The following is a 7,972-nucleotide window of genomic DNA, read 5'->3' as shown; positions in this document are numbered from 1 at the left end:
ACAAATGATGGGAAACTGAAATAATCTCAGTTAAGATGGTTTGCATTCCTCTCAGAGGACCCGGGTTCAGTTCCCAGCAACTATATCAGATGGTGCCCAACTCTAGGGAGTCTGATGCCCTCTTCTGACCTCCGTGGGTCACTGCACATGGGTGTACATACATACATACATACATACATACATACATACATTCATACATACATACGTACTACATATATACACATATATTACTCACATACATATTATACACATTACTACATACATACGACATATATATTATGCAAGTGAGTTACTCAGTGATCTGCTATCCTTGGTCAGTGGATTACTCATGCCCACAGGAACCCTCAGAGGAAGTGGAACTGTCCATTTCTTCTTCTCTGTCAGTTCATTTCAGGGGTCTAGGACCCTCTTACTGACTAAAGCCTTTATGTGATCTTTGAGTTTCTGCAGCATTTCTGTAACACGAGCATCAGGTTTTTTGAATCTCTGGTCTTCATAGGGTTTTGAGCATCTGAACTTGTGCCGAATCCATCTAAGTAGTCCCCGAGGTGGAAGGTCGCTCGGGTCTCTGCTGTTCAAGTGTTTCCCCCGTTGGGGTAGGATGTTATAATCCGGTTGGGGGACACTGAAGGCGGTCTCAGGGGGCGGAGGCTGGGAACCCTTCAAGTGCTTCCCCCATTGGAGTCCGGTGTTATAATCCGCTTGGGGGACACTGAATGGGCTTCCAGTCTGAGGAGGCTGGGAATCCTTCCAATGATTGCCCTGCTGCACTCCGGGGTTATAGTCATCTCGGGGGACTCTGAAGGGTTTCCCAGGCCGTGGAGGCTGGGAAATCGCTGGTGCATTGTCAGAGGGTAAAGTCCGGGATGAGGCTCTCTGTCCTCTCTAAACACTACCCCGTGAAGGGGCAGTGAAAGGACTCGGCAGTGGTGAGTCATGGTGAGCATCACTCGAGCTGTATCCTTTGAGTATTTCTCTCTCTCCCGAGAACTGTGGACAAGTCCGGAATGCAAAGCAGGGAAATCTCGAGTGACCATTGATCTCAGGTAACAACCAAAGCTCGAGAGGGGCTGTCCTCGAGTTTTCACGAGGCAGTAGCTAGGTCTGCACGGGGCAGTTGCGAGGTCTGAATTGGGCAGTCTCGAGGTCTGCACGGGGCAGTTGCAAGTTCTGAACAGGACAGTACGAGGTCTGCACGGGGCAGTTGCGAGGTCTGAATGGGACAGTCAGGAAGTCTGCACAGGGCAGTCTCAAGGTCTGCACTGCGTAGTCGCGAGGTCTGAATGGGGCAATTGCGAGGTCTGAATGGGGCAGTTGCGAGGTCTGCACGGGGCAGTCGCCAGGTCTGCACGGGGCAGTTGCGAGGTATGCACGGGGCAGTCGCGAGGTCTGCACGCGACAGTCAGGAGGTCTGCATGGGGCAGTTGCGAGGTCTGCACGGGGCAATAGCGAGATTTGCACGGGGCAGTCGTGAGGTCTGAATGGGGCAGTTGCGAGGTCTGAATGGGGCAGTCGCCAGGTCTGCACGGGGCAGTCGCCAGGTCTGCACAGGGCAGTCGCCAGGTCTGCACGACCCAGCCAGGAGATGCCTCACTTGTCAGTTCTGCTTGTAATAGCGGGGCGATCATCCAAGCTTTCTGAATGAGGAGGAACCATGTCGACTCTCTTCCTTTGAGTCCGGAGTGCTACCTGTTTTGTGTCCACTGTCAGGGGTCGTGAAAAGTGACTCCTGAAGGAGCAACATGAATGGAGAGGGCAAAGGGCGCTTCGGAGACTGAGCTGTCAAGCGCCTCTTACACCAGCTTTGGTGCAGGGATGTGTCTTGGAACCTCATATCCGAGTGGGAAAGGCTGATCCAGACCCTTGCTCCTCAGAGACTGCAGGGACTAGAAAATCACTGGTGGACTGTGTTAGAGAATGAGCATGTGATAGGATGTGAATAGAGCATAGAATGCATGGGATTGATATTAGAATTCCATGTGCGTTCCAGGTTTTACTGTGATTCTTCTACCTTGACTAACTATTTTTTCTTGTTCTAAAGCTCTTAATATTCTTTCCATGATGATAGTTTTGAAATATTGTGTATGCTACACAATGGAAAGTATTTTCTCTAGTCACATATATTGAAATTCTAAATGTCTCTTGACATCGTATGCAGTTGCCTGGCCAGAGGTCCTGGGATGCTTTCAATACTGGTAAGTTGATTGAACACAAACTGTTTGCGTTACAAGCTTTGCTTGTAAATAATTCTTTTGGTGACCCCCAATTAGATTGCACAAATGCCTCCTGCCGTTTACAGATATATCTACAATCACCCTTGCTTGGAGAAAGGAGTTAAGTGTTATGCCTTCTTTGAATGAAGAGGAAGATCTAAGTCTACACTCCTCAGAGAAAGAAGAAATAATGAACTGTAGGAAGAAATATGCATCTAGGCAACAATAAATGTTCCAAGCTAACCTGTGCTGTAAAATAATGTATGGAAAATACCACTCCTTTATTAGTAGTATTATTAACCATTGTATTTGTTTTCATTTCAAATATTAACCCCTTTCCAGTTCCTGTTAATAAACTCCATGACCACATACTCCTCCTCTTTGTCTCTAAGGGGGGGCCTCCACAAATCTCCCAATAATTCTTTCCTCACCCTGTAGGATCACTCTTCTCTGAATCGCTCTTCTCTGGGACATCAAGCATCCAAAAACCAAGTGCTTCCCCTTCCACTGATGTGAGATGGAGCCGTCCTCTTCTACATACGTAGGGTACCAGACCATGTATAGTCTATGGTTGGTGGTTAGGGCCATGGGAGCCCTGAGGGGTCTGGGTAATGGATATTGTTGTTAATTAGAGTCTCCTTCAGCTCCCTCAGTCCTTCCCCTACATCGTCCATTGGGATCTCTAGGCTCAGTTCAATGGTTGGCTGTGAATATCTGCATCTGTGTCAGTCAGGTGCTGGCAGAGCCTCTCAGAGGACAGCCACACCAGACTCCTGTTTGCAAGCACATCTCAGCATCAGCAACAGTGTCCGGTTTGGTGTCTGCAGATCTCCTGATGGCCTTTCCTTCAGCCTCTGCTCCATATTTACCCTGCATTTCAATAGACACGGATAACTCTGATTTAATAAGAGATGGGTGAGTGTCCCATCCTTACACTGTGGTCATGTCTATCTACTGCAGGTGGAGTCTGCAGGTTCAATCTCACTGTTGTTGTGTATGTTGGCCAATGTCATCACTGTTGGGTCCAGGGAACCTGCCGCATCCCTAGTATCTGGGACATTCTAGAGGTTACGCCGTCCTCCAATGTTCCTTCTTTCTACACTCATTCTCCTGGTCCTCTGTGCTTCTCTCCTGTCTCTCCCCACATCTGATCCTGCTCTCCTGTTTTTCCATTTCACTCCCCTCTCCCACACACGGTCCTTCCTCCATGTGCCTCCCATGATAATTTTCTTCCCCCTTCTAATTGGGATTGAAGCCGTCCCTCTTTGTCCTTTCTTGTTGAGCTGCAGAGTATATGTGAGTTTATTGTGGATATTCTGAGCTCTTGGGCTAATTTCCACTTACCAGTGAGTGCATGATATTTGCATTTATTTGTGTTTTGATTACTTCACTCAGGATGATGTTTTCTAGTTTCATCCATTTGCCTATGAATTTCATGAAGTCATTTTATTTAATAGCTGAGTCCCACACCATCGTGTAAATGGACCCCATTATCCGAATCTCTGTCTCTTTTGAGAGACATCTGGTTTCTTTCCAGCTTCTGTCTGTTATAAATAAGGCTGCTGTGAACATAGAGGAGCACGTGTCCTTGTTGTAGGTTGCAGCATGTTTTGGGTATATGCCATCGAATGGTACAGCTGGGTCCTCAGGTAGTAAATACTATGTTCAATTCTCTGAGGATCCTCCAGCCTGGTTTGCAGAGTGGTTTTAAGAGCTTGCAATTTCAACAGTGACAGAGTGTTCCTTTCTCTCCACACCCTTGCCAGAGTCTGTTGTCACCTGACTTTTATATTAGCCATTCTGACTCGTATGAGATAGATCTCAGGATTGTGTTGATTTGCTTTTCCCTTATGACTAAGGATGTTGAAGATTTCTTTAAGTGCTTCTCAGCCATTCAGTATTCATCAGCTGAGAATTTTTGTTTAGAACTGTAGCCCACTATTAAATAGTGTTATTTGAATCTCTGGAGGAGAGCTTATTGAGTTTTTTGTATATATTGGATATTAGTGCTCCATCGGATATAGGATTGGTAAAGATCTTTTCCCAATGTGTTAGCTGCTGTATGGAAGGAATGACAGTGTCCCTTGCCTTACAGAGACTTTGAAATTTTGTGAAGTTTCATTTTTCAATTTTTGATCTTAGAACAAAAGCCTTTGGTGTTCTATTCAGGAAATTTTCCCGAGTACCAATGTGTTCAAGGCTTTTCCCTGCTTTTTCATCAGTTAGTTTCAGTGTATCTGGTGTTATGTGGAGGACTTTAATCCACTTTTACTTGAAATTTGGACAAGGAGATAGGAATGGATTGATTTGCATTCTTCTACATTCTGCCCTTCAGGTGAAACAGCACATTTTTTTAAAAAATGCTATCTTTTTATCCGCCGGATGGTTTTAGATTCTTTATCAATTTTCAAGTGGCCATAGCTGTGTGGGTTAATTTCTGCGTCTTCAATTCTATTCCATTGATCTACCTGCCTGTCTCAATACCAATACAATACAGTTTTTCATCACCATTACTCTGTAATACAACTTCAGCTCAGGGATGGTGATTTCCCCAAAATGCTTTTATTTTTCAGAATAGTTTTCTCTATTCTGGGAATTATTTTATTCCAAATAAATTTGCAAACTGCCATTTCTATGTCTGTGAAGAATTGATTCAGAATATTGATGGGGATGCATTGAATCTGTAGACTGCTTTTGGCAAAATGGCCATTTTTACAGTATTGATCCTGCCAATACACGAACATAGGAGATCTTTCTAATTTCTGAAATCTTCAATTTATTTCTTCAGAGACATGTGTTCTTGTCATATTTATCTTTCACTTGCTTGGATAAAGTCACACTGAGGTATTTTATATGCTTTTTGACTATGGTCAAGTGTGTCATTTCCGTAATTTCTTTCTCAGCCTGTTTCTCTTTTGAGCAGAGGAAGGCTACTGATTTGTTTGAATCAATTTTATACTCTGCCACTTTGCTAAAGTTTTTTATCAGGCCTAGAAATTCACTGGTGGAATTTGTGGGGTCACCAAAATATACTACCACATCATGTGCATATAGTGACATTTTGAATACTTCCTTTGCAATATGTATCCCTTTACCTACATTTGTTTTCTAACTACTCTGGCAAGGACTTCGAACACTATATTAAAAAGGTAGGGAGAGAGTGGGAGTCCTTGTCTAGTTCCTGATTTTAGTGGGATTGCATTAAGTTTCTCTCCATTTAGTCTGATGTTGGCTATTGGTTTGCTGTATATTCCTTTTACTGAGTTCCGAATGGTCGTTGAATTTATGATATTTCCAAGACTTTTAACATGAAGGGGCAGGTTCTGTAAAATGCTTTCTCAGCATCTAATGAGATGATTGCTTGTTTTGTTTTCATTGAATTTGTATTTATAGTGAGATTAGGTTGATTAGTGATCAGGTTCTGTATACTGAACCATCCCTGTATCTCCAGGATGAAGCCTTCTTGACCATGATGGATCACTGTTTTGATGTGTTCTTGGATTTATCTTGCAAGAAATTTACTGAGAATTTTTGCAGGAAATTCATGAAAAAATGGTCTGAAATTCTCTTTCTATGTTGGGTCTTTGTTTGCTTTAGTTATCAGAGAAGGAACTGTGTAGTATTCCTTCTACTTCTAGTTTGTGGAATAGTAGGAGAATATTGGTATTAGGTATTCTATGAACGTCTGAGAGAATTCTGTACTAAACCTTTCTGGTCCTGGGATCTTTGGTTGGGAGACATTTAATGACTGCTTCTACAACTTTACGAGTTATGGGAGTATTTAGATGGTTTATCTGATACTGATTCAACTTTGGTAACTTGTATCCGTCTAGAAAATTATCCATTTATCCCTAAATTTCCCGTTTTGTTAAGTGTAGGCTTTTATAGTAGGATCTGATAATTTTTTGAGCTTCCTCATTTTCTATGGTTATATCTCTATTTCACTTCTGATTTTGTTATTTTTAATTTGAATACTAAGGATTTACCTATTTCTGGATTTTTCAAAGAACCAGCGCCTGGTTTTGTTGATTCTTTATATAATTCCTTTTGTTTCTACTTGGTTGATTTCAGTCCGGATTTTGATTATTTCCTGCTGTCTAGTCCTCTTGGTGTATTTGGATTTTTATTGGTTCTGAGATTTCAGGTTTTCTGTCAAACTGCTAGTGTATCATAGCTCCTGCTTCTCTGTGGAGGCTCTCAGAGCTATGAGTCTTCCTCTTAGCATTGCTTATTTGTGTTCCCAAGTCATTTTCATTAAATTCTAAATAGTCTTTAATTTTTTTCTTTATTTCTTCCTTGAACAAGTTCTCATTGAGTAAATCATTCTTCAGCTACCATGCATATGTGGGTCTTTGGTTGTTCTTGTTGTTATTGAAGACCATTCTTAGTCTGTAGTGATCTCATAGGATGCATGGGATTAATTCAATCTTCTTGTATCTGTTGAGGTCTGTTTTGTGATGGACCATATTATCAGTTTTGGAGAAGGTACCATGTGGGACTGAGAAGAAAGTGTCAGGAGCTGTAACAGGACAAGCTAATAACTAGCAGGTGATCATCCTGAGATGGACAGCCTCGGATTATTTTATAATCCACAACTGGTTCACCCTTATTAAGAAAGGCTGTGAGGGATTCATTTTGGGAAATTTTCCTGCTATTAAAATGCTATTCCTGTTGTTATTATTGGACATATATAACAATCATTGATTAATAGCACACCCCTTTGGAGCAGATCTCTGCAGGCCTACGAAGTTGTACTGTCCCATAGTGATGCTATACAGACAAATAGATGAATTCTTTAGTCTTAATAATGATCCTACAATATTTCCTAAAATTATATCAATGGTTATCAAGCTCTTTTATAGTGGGACTCCTATAAGTCTCTCTCTAATAGTCAGAATTGCAGTGACAACCCCGCCAGTCTCCCAGGTGTCACCAGTTAATTGTTCTGAGTTAGTAAACAGACTTTATCCTACTCAGAACACATTCCAAGAGGTTGCAAAACAGTCATCAAGAGTCATAAAAAGAGAACAAATGATTTGTTACAGGTGCAATACAGATGATAAGATATTGACTGGGTTTATCTGTAAATAACTTCTCTATCAACTCTGGTTTTGGATATTCACTGAATCTGTAGAGCTGACACTGGTGATGAATATTTAGCCAGATAATTATTCCTGATGGATATTCATATAAACATTCTCGGTTGTAACTTATATTTCAACTTATGCTTTGATCTTTCATATGAACTTGTGATGAACATAGTAACACGGGATCATGTATTCTGAAATATGTTTAATGCTGAGGAGAAAGAGAAGACACACAGAAGGACTGAGAGAGAAGGACTGAATGGGAAGGACAGAGACAGACGGACTGAGCTGGAGAGGGGCTGAGCTGAAAAGTCCGGTTTGAGCTAAGGAGAACTGAGCTTAGTAGAACTGAGCCAAAAAGATCTGGGTTGAGAAGAAATGTATACAGGAATAACTTAGAGACTATATAGGTAACATGAGAGAGCAATCTGCAGAGGAGAAGAGGAAAAGAGAAGAATCTGGAAAGAACAGAAGGTGCAGGCAGGTTTCTCCTTACCGTGGGACAGAACAGGTCATTTTTTCATTTTCTTTTTTTATTAATTTGAGTATTTCTTATTTACATTTCGAGTGTAATTCCCTTTCCCAGTTTATGGGCCAACATCCCCCTACCCCCTCCCACTTCTTTATGAGTGTTCCCCTCCCCATCCTCCCCACATTGCCGCCCTCCCCCCA

The sequence above is a fragment of the Rattus norvegicus genome, chromosome 3 (genome assembly GCF_036323735.1).
Source record: "Rattus norvegicus strain BN/NHsdMcwi chromosome 3, GRCr8, whole genome shotgun sequence".
Taxonomy (NCBI): domain Eukaryota; kingdom Metazoa; phylum Chordata; class Mammalia; order Rodentia; family Muridae; genus Rattus; species Rattus norvegicus.
Note: the sequence above shows the minus strand (reverse complement) of the source record.